Below are 17388 nucleotides of genomic sequence, written 5' to 3' on the forward strand. Positions count from 1 at the left end.
TCACAACAACAAAAAATAAGGGTAATTGTGCTTGCTTGTTTAGGGGAGTGACGTGGAGTATTTACTAATTTTAAAGCCCCAACTTTGGCACAGGAAACTTTTCTTTAGAAAGAGAGAGGACTAATGAAGAAAACTGAGTGGAAATGTTCATTATATACACAGATGTGAGTAGTTTCTCCTATTGTACAGTTACATGGTGCCAGACTAAGATTTAACAAATCATTAAAACCCACTTCTTTTGAAACTATGTTAGAAATGTCTCACAATTAAGCAAGACCATATTTAGGCTTTTTTCTACTTATTTTAAAGGTGGTCAGAATTCTTTCATGGGAAAAGTGTAACAATGCAAACACATGTTTATACATTAAATGTACAGGCAATAAATGGTGAAATGGCAGAAGTGAATTCCAGGCAGGAGGTAAATATTTTGTAAAAATTAATGATCTAGAGTGAACTCCTATTAACTCAGGCTCTGTTAATTTGAATATTGTGATAATTTGACTTGGGCTGAAGTTTACTTTCATCACATTTATGAAGAAAGAATCTACTAAACAAATTAATAGTGTATATAGGAAAGCATGTTTAACTTGCTTGAAGGACTTGAGCAAGCCCATTAATTGGGGCTGCTAATTACAAAGAACCTTGCTTATTAAAGCAAACCTGATAGAACGTCTACTTGGAAACACTTTATTAGCAGCAAGTTTGAGTTACTCTAAGTACGGAAAAATAATAAAAGTCAGTGTAGCATTTAAGAGAAAAGATTCTGGGATAAATTGGACTTAGTCTTGACTCTCATTACATTTAGGACTGTATTTAACCTCCCTAAATCTCAATTTCCTCATCCTTAAAATGGGGACAATAGTCACACCTAGACTTAACTTCATTGTTTTGAAGAGTGATACGATGTAATCAAAACTAGTGTATAATAATGCCTAATGTATAATAAGTGCTCAATCAGTATTAAGTCAGTATTAGCAAGTGTTCATTGTTCTTGGAAATTTTCTTTCATCAATGCAGACTTAGCAATATGTTCCAATACAATGTCCTATTTGTTCATCTTATTTTTCTTCTTTTTGGACAGCAGTAATGGAGTTTGAACTCAGGGCCTCAAATTTAGCAGGCAGTCAGGCACTCAGCCATTTGATCCACACCCCAGCCCTTTTTACTTTCATTATTTTTGTCCAGCCTTGGGACTTGAACTCAGGGCCTGGGCACTTTCCTTGAATATTTGTGCTCAAGGCTAATGCCACAGCTCTACTTCTGGCTTTTGGGCACTTAGTTGGAGATAAGCACTGAAATACTTTCTTGTTTGGACTAGCTTTGAACTTCAATGCTCAGCTTGTGGTAGCTAGGATTACAAGTGTAAGCCACTGGCACCTGGCTACTTTCATTAATTTGTTTTGAATAGGGTCTACCTTTTTTCTTCCCTCCTTCCCTCCCTCCCTCCCTTCCTTCCTCCCTCCCTCCCTTCCTTCCTCCCTCCCTCCCTCCCTCCCTCCCTCCCTCCCTCCCTCCCTCCCTCCCTCCCTTCCTCCCTTCCTCCCTTCCTCCCTTCCTCCCTTCCTTCCTTCCTCCCTTCCTTCCTTCCTTCCTTCCTTCCTTCCTTCCTTCCTTCCTTCCTTCCTTCCTTCCTTCCTTCCTTCCTGATGGGGACCGAACCCAGCACTTCACAGTGTAGACAAGTGCTCTACCGCTGAGCCATACTTGTGCCCCAACATCATATTTTGTTAAGCTAATAATTCCTAATTTGAATGAGATGTCATCTGGAGAGCAGATTTCATAAATTGGCCCATGTGACATATAAAGGGATGATCATTGGCCTCAAAGTCTTACCAATGCAGCCCATATTGGCCTGTAATTGCCTATGTAGGCCAGGCTAGTCTCAAACTTACTTTAAAGGACTAGGATTACAGGTGTGGGTCCAACAGAGAAGTTCTAACTGAACAGACTTTATGCTATAAACTTAGTTGACTATAAATTGATACTGTGAAGTTATGGAGCCTTGAAATGACCAGGACTTTATATACCTGTTTCATGAAAATATTTGTCATAGTAATCTAATTTGTGCATATAAGAACACCTGCATATATGTGTTAGTTTCTTTTTTTTTTTTTACACTTTTTTTTTGTCAGTCGTGGGGCTTCAGCTCAAGGCGAGCCCTCTACCACTTGAGCTACAGCACCACTTCTGGTTTTCTAGAGGTTTATTGGAGATAAGAGTTTCACGGACTTTCCTGCCAGGGCTGGCTTTGAACCACGATCCTCAGATCTCAGCATCCTGAGTAGCTAGGATTACAGGCGTGAGCCACCGGCGCCCGGCTATATGTGTTAGTTTCTGAAGAGAAGTTTATAAATTCTGATGAATATAAAACACATGAAAATAACCCAAAGAGTTGGGAATGTGGCTCAGTGGACTAGGGCTTTCCTGGCATGCCCAAAGCTCTAAGATCCATGTTTAGCATTTAAAAGGAAAGAAAAGAAAAAAAAACACACAAAAAATCTCACCCAGTCTTAACATCCAGTGGAGACCACAGCCAGTGCCAATGTTTTGGATTTTCTTTCTGTGTACATGCACAAGGGCATATGCGTGCATGCACACATGCACGCGCATGCACACACACACACACACACACACACACACACACAGATTTTCATTCCACAAAAGATGAAACCCTGCTATACACATTAAAAGCTATGCTAGTGATACAACCAGAGTAAGCATGTCTCCTTCAGTTATTTTCAAGCGTGGCTTAAAATAGAGTATTAATTTGTAGTCATACAATGGACTCGAACATGAAAATTGCATATAATTTTGTATCTGAGAGTCCTCCTCAGATCTGTTTCTATTGAAAACAGTAGAAATTCTGCACAAAGAATATGGCTTCAATTATCCTTGTAGGTCTATTATAATTCAGAATGGATGTGTATGTGCGTGCATGCATGCATGCATGCTGGGAGGTGATTTTTCCCTGTTTGTGTGGTCTAGTGACAAGAGCAGTAGAGTCAGACTAAGAAGATATAGCTTGTGACTCTGAGTCCATAGTGACTCACTGGATGACCTTGGGCAATGAATATCATTTCTCTAGACCTTAGTTTCTTTTGTAATATGTAAAATGTGTGTGGACTTAGAGTAGCTACTTTCTGCAGCAGCTTATTGTGCAGAGAGTCTGAGTTTTTAAAAGTCAAGCCTGGCTGGCTGGCTGGAAAAACCCACAGCTCTGTAGATCTCATCCTGGAGAGAGGATGATGAGGAATCACAGCTTCTTCAGTTCCTGTTAGACCAAAGGCTATAATTTTTCGTCTATCAGGAGTTTGACTTTTGAAAGAGCTAAATTCTCCATTAGGAATAAATGTGGAAGCTCCAGGTTATTTATCATTATTTACACTTGCCATCCATACCTGCCAGTGTCAAAAGGTTCTGCTGACAGAACGGCATCAAGCAGGTGAACTTTAATCAGCGTCGTGATGGCGAAGTCACAAATTTATCAACTAGCCAATCAGAATGCAGGAGTCTTCTAAAGCCCGACTGAATTATTTATTTTGTTATGATGAAAATGTCTGGGCTTTATTGGGTTTTCTTTGAAGAACTGGATTCAGCTTGAAGTCTAGAAGATAAAAGATCAGTGATTGTCTCTCAGATTTTTATTCTGTCTTCCTTCCAGGCTTTTCATTTTTCACAAGCCAAGTTGTTAGCACTTTTAAGTCAAGGTGAGAGCGCTGTGATATTTTTTATCCTAGGGGGTTAAGCATGTGTGAAAAACTTTTCCCTTTGATTGCTTCTTCTGTTTACTTCAGGTGGAAATGGTGTGGCTGTGAGCTAATCACTTAACCTTCATCTGGAAAATGGGAAGAATAATCCGAGTCTTGTTTAGATCTCGTTATGAAATAAAGTAAAACTCAATGAAGCAAATGTTAATTCTGAAACAATTGGAAAGTTTTAGGAGTATTAGTAAATTTTATGCTATTATTTCAGCCTTCTCTAGACAGCTCTAACTTAACAGACATGGCTCTGAAACATGAGAGGGAATTCAATTCTGTCATTTGGAACTTCCTTTGTCCCTGCTATCTGCATATCATATCACAGAATGTAGTATCCTTCCAAGATCATAAAAAAATTTAAAGGATTCAATGACAGTGAGACAATCATACTCAATTGAAAAAAAGGGACAATTTTCACATACACCATGAGCAGTGAGAATCATTAAATACATTGGTAAAAATATAGCGCCAGCCACTCTGAAAAAGGAAATAATTCATATTGCTTTCAAAATGGCTAGGACAATTTTGGAGGTGGGATGGAGTGGGGGAGTGGGCGACTGGCAGCAGGAGGTCAGTGAGAGGAGGAGATAAAGAAGAAAAATAAATTTTAAATATAGCTATCTTGAATGGTTCTTTCTGGGTCAGTCCATGTAGCTATTCCCAACCCCCACCACATGCTTATTATTCTTTACCCAGAAATCTATAATATAGATGGTGAAATTACAGTAGAAATGAGCCTTTGTACTTAGAAGGAAGTTGTATGGCCTTTCTAAGCATCACTTTTGTTTGCTTTTTTTTTTCCTACTGAGTCTTTCAGAGGCTCTGATTACCAGCATAACAGGAAATAAAAGAGATAAATATGTAGCACCAAAGCAAAACACAAAAGGAAGCCAGATTAGAAAATTGACAAGTATTGGAGGGACAGCATGTGAGGATAGTAACATGGTCACGAGTAGGAAGGAAGGGTTTTGGGTTTACCACAGGAATTACTTTGTGCTTAAGTTATCATGGCTAATTAACTTTCATTTGCTACAAAGCAAATTTCCCTGGATCGAGCATGTGTTATTTGAAAAAGACATTGAGAGTTGAAGAACTAGGCATTTTGTGTTCCTGATGTGGCAGAAGCTGTGCCCCAAGAAGTGATTATTCAGCCTCTTCTACTTGGAAATTCCTCGGGAAACTTGGTCTGTAGAGAAGCCGTGAACTTAGAACTAACTCAGGTTCCACTTCCAATGAGATCATTCATTTCTTAGCTCTGGGACCCATGAACCCCTTAGAGAGTATCGAGTCTATTTCCAAATCTGTAGATTAGGTTAAGACTGCTTGTCATTCTGCTTCTGTCCCATCCCTCCTGCCCTCAGCTCTAAGCTCCCTTCAAACTAGATGGGCTCAGGATGCCTGCCTATTGCACTGGACTGAACGCATCTCAAGGCCTGTGTTGATTCCATCATCATATCTTTGTACCTTCAAGGTGTTGATTAGCGGATAAATATTATAGATTTGCTGTAGTTGTTGGTGGAACTTTACTTTCTCTAAACCTTGGATTTCTCATCTCTAAAATGGACCTACTGCATGTCTAGTATATTTTAGTTATGACAATATGAGTCTATGTAGAGAAAACTTGCTAATGAAAGCAAACGACACTACCAACACATTTTAAAATATGAGACACTGTCTTCTTACAATGAGTTTGGGCACAGTAATGTTTCTGAGATACAATTTCTTTGTCTAAAGGGATGTGTGGACTAGTACATTGTTAACTGAAGTCGGTAGATGAGTTGCAGTGGGTTCTCTGAGCCCCTGAAATTGCATGTGAATTTTTTTGTATGAGTGGTTTGTTCTATCCTAGAGAGAAAGTACATGGTCTAAATCTGATTTGTAAAGGGTCTGTGTTTCTTGAACAGTTAATAATCATCGGCCTAGCTGATTTCTTAAGTTCCATTTGGCTCTAATTTGATTCTGTGGAGAAAAAAAATCTTAGTCTGAACAAATAGATTTAAATTTATGATTATTTAATGGACTCAAATAAGTAGTCTCATTTATTTTAACAACACTCAGTGCAGAATTTCTCAGATTTAATAATATCCATTTGGGTACTGATTGCTGGCATGTACTGCTACCACTCAGACTTCTACTTGGCTTGCTGAAGCAACTATTATTTTGGATATTTCTTCTGTCTCCTTTCTCAAGTGCAATTATTTTGTCCTTACCTATGTTGCTTTTAAGAGGGTCTGGTTAGCCTAGCACCAGTGCCTCATGCCTCTAATCCTAGCTACTCAGCAGGCTGAGATATAAGGACTGTGGTTCCAAGCCAGCCTGGACAGAGAAGTCTGTAAGATTCTTACCTCCAATTAACTTATAAAAAAACCAGAAGTGGAGCTGTAGCTCAAGTAGCAGAGCATTAACCTTGAGCAAAAAAGTTCGGGGAAAGTGCTAAGGTCCCCGAGTTCAAGCCTTAGGAGCAGATTGAGAGAGAGGGGCAGGAAGGGGGGGGGAGAGAGAGAGAGAGAGTGAGACAGAGAGAGAGAGAGAGAGAGAGAGAGAGAGAGAGAGAGAGAGAGAGAGAGAGGCTGCTTTTTGGCTTGTACAGTTGGAAGCTTTGTTACTGTTTGTCAACTTAGTCTAATAAATACTAAAATCAAACAACAATAGCAGAGCTATAGCCCAGCCAGAGGCATTAGGGGAGTTGCACCATTTACAAACCCAGCTGTGTTTGTTCAGATCACGGCTAGGCAACTGTATATATACCATTTGGTTCTCTTGGGAAGCGATACAGTTTAAAATCCCAACATCTGTAGAAATAGTACATTTATTCACTCAGTTATGTACGCTGAGCCTTCTGTTTTAATAAGATGAGGTTGGGTTCAACCATTAGAACAGTTTTTCCAGTGAATAGAAGGGAGAAGGAAGAAGTCGGTCTCTTTTAGAATCCTACTCTTTGCTGACGTTGGTAGGAGCAGACAGCTGGAAGGAGGACGGGTGTACTCACCTTGATCTCTGGGAGATGAACCATCCTCCAACCAATCACAGTAAAGTGGGGAAAGCGGGCACTACACGGGAGGAGGCTTTAGATGGTTTTTCTTCATGGTTTAGATTACCCTCTTCTGTGTCCCACAATAACTCTATATTTCTGGTCATCACCATTAAAATGATAATAACCACTATTTGATGAAGGCCTACAGTGCCATTCTGAGTACTGTTCTAAGCTGACTATATATTACATCTAAACTGAATATATATACTGAATGTACATGCTAAATGTATCACTGAATTCTCACAGCAACCCTATCTCATGGAGGTACTCTTATCACCCTGTTTTACAGATGTTCAGAAACTTGACTACGATCACAGAACATGGCAGTGCTTGAAGTTAAAACTCTATACACCTACTTGGGAATCTGGCCTTAGTGTCTGTTTTGTACTGCCCTTTGCTTTAAATACTGCTTTTGCCAGCAAGCTTCCTAAATTCATTTAAAAAATAATTTAAGCTTCTAAAAGTACAAATTTTAAAGTTTGAATCTGAAAATGAAGAGTTCCTGGGCACATTTAACAGATTGAAAGAACTAAAAATGATTCTGGTTTCAGATAATCCTACATTTATATCCACTTAAACACCCAGCTATCTATTTCTATGAGACACGGGTCTTATTTTGGAGGTCGGAGAACCATGGATGGGATCATGTGAAGTTTAGCCCATGAATTGAGGAGTGTTAGCAACATTTGTGGAACCTACTCTCTGGATTCCAGGAATACCTAAAATGCCACTGGACATTGTCAAATATCCTCTGGTGGTGGCAGCAAATTTGCCTTCCATTGCCAACGTGTAGCATGAAGTCTCTGGTTGGCAAATGGAAGCTTGAACATTGGCCTTTTAACTCTCGTGCTAGTTATCTTCCCATTTCTGAGTTGACTTCCACTTTCATTCCAATGACAACTATGGTTCATGAGGTACCTTTATATACTAACCTTTCTTTTGTGAAATGCGCTTTTTGCAGTATAGAAAATGTTTAGTAACTAACCAGAGAGACATTCACAAGTGGTTTACTGGGGTGCTTTGTTGATTCAATGTATTTATTCATTGTCTTCTGGTTTTCCCCTCCCTCCCTCCCTTCCTCCCTCCTTCCCTCCTTCCCTCCCTGCCTTCCTCCCTACCTCCCTCCCTGCCTCCCTGCCTCCCTGCCTCCCTGCCTCCCTGCCTTCCTGCCTTCCTTCCTTTTATTTGTTTGTTGTGGAGCTTGAACTGGGTTTGGATGCTGACCCTGAGTTTTTTCACTCAGGGCTAGCACTCTACCACTTGAGCCACAGCTCCACTTCCAGTTTTTTGGTGGTTAATTGGAGATAAGAGTCTCATGGACTTTCCTGCCTGGGCTCACTTTGAACTGTGATCTTCAGATCACAGTATCTGAGATTATAGGTGTGAGCCACCAGTATATCAATGATTTTCTCTTTAATAAACAACTTGCATGTACATTTTGTCTGGTTGGATCTGATAGAAGATGTGTCAATGTTTATATTGCCTTTAGGCTTATGTGAATCAACACTTTCATTTTATTGAAGTTCTATTTGTCTCAAATGCCAGATTTTCTCCATTGGAACATAAAGCAAAATTAGAATCTATGCCCACAAATTCTACATTAACAGATTGTATTAATTATGAGTGAAAAATATATAAAAATTTCATCAGAGCTGAATGTATACAGAATTTTTTATTATTAGTCTGTAAATAATACATGATAAAGAATTTAGATATCATTTATATTAGGCATTGTGTATTATGTGCACTATTTAAAGTATGTAGGAAGATATACATAGGGTATAAACAAATACTTTGTCATTTTATATAATGGACTTGAACATCTATGATTGTGATAGATGTCCTGGAACCAAGCCGCTCTGCATGCTGAGGTACAACTATATTTTGTTAGATACATTACCTAATTTTAGTAGTAGACAGTGGTGCTGTTTCTTATGAGAAAGCGTCAAATTGGCTTTTTCCTAGAGTGTCGAACTTTTGAGAGAATTTCTTATTCATAAATTGTCCCTCTACTTAGGATAATATACTACCCTGAGAACTCAGTCTCTCTGTAGCGCCTATCCTTCAAATAAAGAGGATACCTTGGGTAGAGCAGGGAAGTTAAGCAGGCATGGCAAGAATCCTTCACCACCACCCTTTTCTGAATCCCACAAAGCTCGCTGAACAAGTAATGGGTTTTCCGTTTTTAACGTTGACTTTTTTTCTCAAATTACAAAGGTCTTTTTCTAATATGGAAAATGCCTACAGTATTTAAACAGGTAGAGAAGTAAGATATTGAAGGCTAGTAGAACATCATAGAGAGCCTTGAAAGAAAACAAAATATATTTAGTGCACTAAAAAGATATAATGGGAAACCATTTTCCTTTCAATAAGTGGCTCAGGGAAATCTGAATTTCCTTGTGCAAAAGAACAAAAACCTTTATCTTATACACAAAAGTCAACTCAAAGTAGATAAATTGTAAGACTCCAAACTGTAAAAGTCTTCATAGAAAATAAGGCAAAGTCTAGTTGAAATTGATTGACCTTGGCAATGATTTCTTGGCTTTTGTAACAAAAGCTTTGGCAACAAAAGAAAAAATAGACTTATATCAAAATAATAAGCTTCTGTATAACTAAAGGAAATAATCAATAAAATAAAAAAGTACTTATGTTTGGGCACAAGTGGCTCTTGCCTATAATCATAGCTACTCAGGAAGCTGAGATCTGAGGATCACAGTTCAAAGACAGCCCAAGCAGAAAAGTGTGTAAGACTTGTATCCCCAGTTAACCAGCAAAAAGCCAAAAGTAGAGTTGTGGCTTAAGTAACAGGACACTAGCCCTGAGGAAAAAAAGCCCAGAAGCAGCGTCCAGTACCTGAGCTCAAGCCTCAAGACTGTCCCCCAAAAATAAACAAAGGAGATAATAAGGGTTAGAGAGGGTGTAGATAAATGGGAACCCATGTATACTATTGATAGGACTAGAGACCAGTATAGCCACTAATATGAAATTTTGTAAAGAAATTAAAAATAGAACTCTCATGTTAGAATTTTTGTCACTGTGACAAACACCTAAGAGAAACAATTTTAAGGAAGATTTGTTTTGTTTCATAGTTTCAGAAGTTTCAGACCATGGTCAACTGGCTCCATTGCTTTCAGGCCCATGGCAAAAGAGAAACATCAAGGCAGTTGGGCATGTGGAGGAGAGATGTTCATCTCATGGCAACCAGGAAGAAAGAAGAGTAACAGGGCCAAAATATAACCTTCAAAGGCACATTCTTAGTGACTTAGTACCTCCACCTTCAACCATTTCACAATTTCCCCAGTCTATTCAAAGTTTGATTTTTTTCAACATATTAAGCCATTGTTAGGTTAGAGACCTTATGATCCAATTAACTCTAGAAACTCCCTCAGAAGCACAGCCTTTTTAATATCCTTAAACCCAATCAAGTTGATGTATAAGATTAGCCATTACAAACCATCTGCCCAAACTATCCCTTTTGTAGGTAAGTAGATAGCCAAAGGAAATTAAATCACTACTTCATAAAGACATCTGTGCTCTCCTGTTCATTGCAACACTATTTATTATAGTCACCATATGGAAACAACCCATGCATCTGTATCAGTTTGTGTTCTGTTACTATAATGAAATACCCAAGGCAGAGTATTTTATAAAGAGGTTTATTTAACTAACAGTTTGGGAGGCCAAAAACCAAAACAGCATGGTGTCATCTCTGATGAGGGTTTCCCTATATCCTATTATGTGAGAGGCATCATGGCAGAGTATATATGAGACAGAATGAGTTTGAGGAGGTATGGGACTTGCTCTTTCATCATCTCTCTCTCATAAGAATTAGTCAAAGCTCCATGAGAACTATATCAGTACCTTTTGAGTACAGTGTCCTAATTACCTCTCACTAGAACCGTACTTTTAAAGTATCTATGTTACCTCCTAATACTCCACATTGGGAATGAAGCTTCCAACACATGAAACTTTTTTTTTTAGTCGGTCGTGGGGCTTGAACTCTGGGCCCGGGCGCTGTCACTCAGTGCTTCAGCTCAAGGCAAGCGCTCTAGCACTTGAGCCACTGCACCACTTCCAGTTTTCTGGTGGTTTATTGGAGATAAGAGTTTCATGAGATTTCCTGCACGGGCTGGCTTTGAACCATGATCCTCAGATCTCAGCCTCCTGAGTAGCTGGAATTAACAGGTGTGAGCCACCAGTGCTAGGCTAAACACACAAAATGTTGAGGAGACAAACCACATCCAAACCAGAGCAATGTCCATCAATGGCTATATGGTTAAAGAGAAGGTCATTAATACAAAAGAGCATTACTTAGTCTTGAAAAAGAAGGTTATCCTGTTATTAGCCACAATGTGGTTGACCTAAAGTGCACTGTACTAAGTGAAATAATCCTGATGCGGAAAAAAAAAATATTGCAGTCTCATTTCTAATAAGAAACTGACTGACCAAGAAGACAAATATATAGAAATAAACCAGTAAACAATAAACTAATAATAATCAATAACCAATAAACCAATAGGCACTAAGAGGTAGGAAGGAAATGGAGGGATATGGGTAAATAGCAAATAACTAGGACAAATGAGTCAAATATCTAACGTATAACAAGAGGACTTCAGTTAGTAGTTGTACAATACACTGAAGATTTCTTTCTTTCTTTTTTTTTTTTTTGGGGTCCGGTGGTGGGGCCTGAACTCTGGGCCTGGGCGCTGTCCCTCAGCTCTTCAGCTCAAGGCTAGCATGCTACCACTTGAGCCATAGCACCACTAAGGCTTTTTTTTTTCCTGCTTATGTGGTGCTGAGGAATCGAACCCAGGGTCTCATGCATACAAGGCAAGTGCTCTACCACTGAGCCACCTTCCCAGCCCCTACACTGAAGATTTCTGCTAAAGTAGATTCTAGTTGTTTTGCCATGGCTAACCAAGCTGTGATTTAGACTGAAAACTCTTCTAAAGGCTCATGTATCAAATGTTTGTTCCTCATTACTAGACTAATGTATCAATGAGTGCCTAGCTGAATGAGCTGCGGTGGTGCCTAGTGGGAAGAGTATATCTTGTCCAGGCCACTTGCTTGCCTTCTGTCTGTGTCTGCTTTCTGACTTTCAACACCACCTCAAGCCAAGCAATGAGGTCACTGAACTTGGATTGAAATCTCTGAATTGTGAGCCAAAATAAACCTTTCCTTTTTCAAATTTGTTTTTTCTTAGATAGTTTGTCACGGCGATGGAAAGCTAACACAAGGAATATGTTTATTTGTCCCACTCTAGTCAACCATTTTACTGTATGATAGTATCTTATACCATGTTCTAATTGAGCATGGTGGTACCTGCCTGTAATCTCAGCTGTCAGAAGTGTAGAAGGATCCCAGAGTTTGAGGCCAGCCTGGATTATATGAAGAGTCCAGTCCAGCCTGAGCTACATAGTGAGAGAGATCCTGTCTTAGACAACACCAAGAATGACGTCATGTTCTATACCTTAAATGGACATTACCATTCATTTATAAAAGATATTTGGCAATATAGTGAAAATTCATCTTTTTAAATTTTGCGATCTACAAACACTAGAAAGACTTTCATGTATGTATCTTTCTGAACCTCTTCTAGTGTATGTGTGTATATTCACGTGTACTCACAAGTCCCACTATTTTTTTCCTACGTAAGTAGAATCATACCATGCAGCAGATTGTTTTGCAACATACCTTTTTACTTCATCTATCTTGGTACTTTTCAAAACAAAAATTAAAGAAAGAGAAAAAAAAACCTTTTGCTGAAAATTGCTTCTTCATATTCTCATCAATCTACCCTCCTCTGCATAGCGTGTATTCTTTTGTTTGTTTCTCTTATAATGCAGTGCTGAAAGGAGTAGCTTTATAGATACCTTTTCACATACTTGAAAAACTCTCCTTGAAGCAGATCACTTTAGAAGTTGGAATGTTGGGTATAGGCAAGGCTGTTTCCAGGAGCTGTAGGACAATATGGCACTCTGTGCTGCTTGAAAATGTATGGAATGAACCAATAGTTTCCATAGTTCACTGGGGAACAATTAAATTGAAGGCTTCAGAGAGCTGATCCTGAGGAGTTGGCCCAGGAAATTGTGTTCTATTTTGAAGTGTGCTGGAACCTGAGAAACCAGGCTCCTGGCTTAGGTAGAAGACCAGAGTCTAGCTGTGATACTGTGGAGTATTTAGTGGGCATTTACTTTCTATCCCAGAGACTATTGAGTACTTGGAGATGTGCACATGGTCATATTCAACTTTATTCCTTAAAACTGAGGTCAGTATCTCTATACACATGATCTCTGTGGGTTATTTTTATGTCTTAATTAAGGGCTTCTAGAGGAACGGCTTTGCTTTGCTTTAGATTCTGTCTGAATTATATTTCATACATAATCCGCTTAAAGTAGGTTAGTTCATTGGTTTTCTTTTTTGTCCCTATCCATAATAAATCACTCTCTCTATAGAAAAACATGAAATTCTGTTTTCACAGAAGGCAGTGAAATAAGTTGTTTACACAGTACCATTTGACTCCCTTCACCCCATCCTCATTACAAACATCTCAGCCACCCAAGTGAAGTTTATTTAAACTCTCAAGCCAACCCTGCAAACCACGACCCCTACAGGGAAGGAGTTTGGAGGAAGAAAAGACTGGGGTTGTCTGCTACTTCCCTGTTCTCTATGGGGTTCAGAATATTTCTTTTCATATGCTAATTCACTACCCACAGGTTTAGCTTTAGTTCTGTATCCTTTTTGGTTTTATAAATTAGCAAAGTGGCTTCATAATGTCACAACTTCTTAAGGTTGACAGGGAGTTTTAGCGGAAGAGCACCACTATTACCCTCAGTGTGAGTCTTTCATAAAGCATATTCAAAACAAAGGATTATTTGCTTTTGGAGCCCTAGCTTCTTCTGATCAAGAATCTATTCCTTAGGTAGCTGTTTAAGTTTTTGCTCAGCTTTAACTGCTAGTTCTTGGGTGTGTTGGGCACCAATCCATCTCTGTATAACTCATTCAGTGTACCAATGGGAATGGCAAGAATTGCCCAGTGTGTAGCCATCTCAGCCTGTGATCTGACAAGCACTGCCTATTGAGTTCTGTCAGTACGTTGAACTTCTATTCAAGCTAAACTCTCCGAACTCTTGCCATTGGCCTTCTGTTCATACTCGTGGATTTGATATTAATTAATATGAGAGCTTATTAAATTCAAGTCCAAATGCTAGCACTTCAAACTAGGTTCACTGTTATGTAGTTTGTAGAACTGATCAGCATAGCATTAATGCTGTCTTGTAGCACTCACTGTAATAGTGCCTAGCTGAGGAGATCCCCTAGGTTCCACACTCAGAGGCTTCCCCTTAGAAACCTCCAGTAATCCTTGAACTCATACGTTACATCAGTGTAGGAATCGGTTAGTGACATTCTTTGTAATCCATACTAGCCTGTCTTGGACATGATTATTCACTTTGTCCTAGGCCTTGTGTGTGTGTGTGCATGTGCATTGCTACTGAACCTTGCAATCAGGATCTTGCACTCTCCTTTAGTTTTTCTACTCAAGAGTGGCATTCTATCACTTGAGCTACAATACCACTTTCAGCTTTTTAAAATTTTGGTTAATTGGAGATATGAGTGTCACAGACTTTCTTGCCCAGGCTGGCTTTGAACTGTGATCGTCAGGTCTCAGCCTCTCGAGTAGCTAGCATTACTGGTATGAGCCACAGGTGCCCAGCTTGTCTTAGGCCTTCTTGAAACCCAGACTTAGTTTATTCATGTAGCCCTCTGGTTTTCAGGCTGATATTCCTCTCATAAAAGGAAATGAGTTTAGTCTGGCATGACTTGGTTTTATAAAACTATGCTGGCTTCTTGTGATTGCTTCTTTTCAAAATGCTCACAAAACTCCTGCTTGATGATATGTTCTGAAATGTTGCTTGGGATTGATGTTAGATGGGGGAGATGATTATTTGTGATAGCCAACTTCTTTTCTTTCCTCTCATAGGAATAAGAAAACCAGAGGGTCTCCCCCACCCTCACCCTCTCCAGATTCCCTTGCATCTTGGTTTCCTCAAATACACCTGTCTTTGTCAGCTTCCTCTTGCTGGTATGACACTCCTTCTACCTCACTTAGAATACTGCTCCCAGTTTTCTTATGTGAGTTGTTTCATGGGGGTAATGAGTGCTAATGGACTAACATGATTTTGATCATAAGTAGTCTTATTGCATTTTGAGTAGTGCCAGAATAATGGGGGATTTAGGGTACCATGGCAGGTTACTTATATTAATATATTAATATAATGATATATAATATATAGTATAATATATATAATATTGTGTGGGTAGCTGTAACCTATTGTCTCTTTTCAAATAGGTGTCTGTCCATTTAAACTCCATGTATGACTTTCTGCCAATTGTATTGGCGGTAATTTCAAGATAAATTAATTACTTGTGGTCATCTGGCTTTGCACTGCCTGTATAGCATCCCTGGAGGTAACTGGCACTTCTAGGATTTGGAGTGAATTGGTATTATTCATGGTCATGGCTTTTGGAGTGGGAGCAGGGGCTGTACTAGCTTCTAGTTATGAGTGAATCATTTTTACTTTAAAATGATTACTGAGGATTGATGAGTTTCTTTAACCATTAAAAAAATCCATTATGGAGGAGTTTGATATACAATTGCTTTCTAGAGTCATTTAAAGTGGCCAGTTGGGTTCTGAATATTGTGTGATAAACCCTTTGGTAGGAAATAGCTTCAGAAAGTATTGAGCATTTCCTAAAAGCGACTGGAATTTCAAGTGCAGTGTACATAGGGAAATAATTTGCGGCCAAGCATTACACTGGAAAGTGTGGGATACTTTTTTTTAAATTAAAAATGGCCTCATATATAAATGTCATGTAAATACTACTGGCAATCTGACAATGATTCCCAAATTTAGAATCATCAGAACATTCAGATGATTTCTCCATTAAAAAAAATGTGTGGGCATGATTTACTGGACAGAGAATGACCCAGGACAGCATCTCAGGATTCTGCCATTTCTGCACAGACCTGCTATTTGTCAGTGTCAGTCAGCATTCAGATTCTACCTGTGGCAGTAAAAGTGACATCCTGAGCATCTACTGATTTTGACTGTTCCTTTTTCATAATTAAATGGGAACTGATGTAATCAGTTTTGGACGATTCTGTTTGAGGGTGATAGCCTTCTGCAAATGCAAATAAGTAGTAAGTTTGGGCCACTGTGGTGTTTAGGGCTGAGAAGTCTTGGCCTATCCAGTTGTTATATTCAGTTGTTCTCAGGCTGTTCAGGGTGGTCTGCCAATTCTTTGACCTGCTGGCTGGAATGTACAGATTTTCTTGTAGGGATTCTTCCAATTTCCTTTTTCTGCCTTAGGTTCCTAGCCTTGACTAATGCTGGAATTCAGGGAAGGCTAGAGGGAAACAGCAATCATTTCTCTCTTTTGTCCTCCCAGAGATTCAATAAGGCGTATCTTTTATTTGGAGGTGAAGATGGAGTGGCTTTCTATAGAGGATAGGCTTTTGATGATTTACTCTTGAATTCTTGCTTTAGGGAATGTCACAAAGGAGGGCACAGTGCTTGAGGTCTGCCATCACCACTTCCTGCTTTCAGCAAGTTCACTTTTACTTTCACTTACTTTTCTATTTCCAGCCTGTCTCTTTTCCTTGAGTGAGCCAGGCAGATTCTGTTTCCTGAAAGAGATTAAGTTACTCTTCCTTGGAAAAGAGAAACAATCCTTTGGCTTTCTTTCTCTCTTTTTCTCTCTCAGTGGGAGAAATGGTGTTGGGTGGGGAATGTAAACTTTCTTTTATGAAACATAGTTTTAAAAAGTTTCAATATTTCTCTTGGTTCTAAAATTGGTTTCAAATTCAGGCTCTACCTCTGTGGTTCTTTGGGCAAGAGATTTATGTACTTAAAACTTGTTCCCTATTTTATTATATTTATTTTATTTTTTTAAAATTCTAGCAAGGGTTTTCTTTTAGTATAACAAGGTTAATGGAGGAAGAAAGAGAGGGAAACATTTTCTGTTCCCCATGCAGAAAATGGGTGTGAAAGGCTCAAAATGGCAGCTATTATCTGCTGCCTTTCTTCTTTGTGAGTTGGAGGAATATGGAGGGGCGTCCCTGCTGTGAAAGAATAATTTTATTTTTTCGATTTTGTATTTTTTAGAAAGGATTTTATCTGTCTCTGTCTCTGTCTCAGTCTCTGTCTCTCTCCCCCCCCCCCCCGCCCCGCCCCCTCACAAGCTGGCCTTGAACTTACTAAGGTAGTCCAAGCTGACATCAAAGTCATGATCCTTCTACCTCAGTCTCCAGAGTGCTTGGAATTACAGTTGTGAACCACCATGCATGGCTCCACTGTTAACAAGAGAATAAATAGTGGAATCTACCCCTATAGAGTTATAGTTAGGATTAAATACATAAGCCAAGAAATGTGGGAAGAAATAGTGGCACGGATACCTTTGTAAGTCACCTTCTTTGTCTCCCAGGTACCAACAACACTGAGCAGAATTGATTTTTTTTTCTTTATAAGATTCAGTGTTTGACCCTGAGGAAATTGCACAACCTTTCTAACCCCAAACTGTTTCTGTCCCCAGAGA

General features: G+C 39.2%; 1 protein-coding gene across 1 annotated transcript in view; it reads left to right on the forward strand.

Moving 5' to 3' along the window:
• The window catches only part of Gpc3 (glypican 3), a 402055-nt gene that overhangs the window by 46083 nt on the left and 338584 nt on the right, over positions 1-17388 (forward strand). The gene's annotated exons all lie outside the window — the stretch shown is intronic.

Source organism: Dipodomys spectabilis, unplaced genomic scaffold, assembly GCF_019054845.1.
Source record: "Dipodomys spectabilis isolate Male_0828 unplaced genomic scaffold, ASM1905484v1 ptg000423l, whole genome shotgun sequence".
Classification (NCBI taxonomy): domain Eukaryota; kingdom Metazoa; phylum Chordata; class Mammalia; order Rodentia; family Heteromyidae; genus Dipodomys; species Dipodomys spectabilis.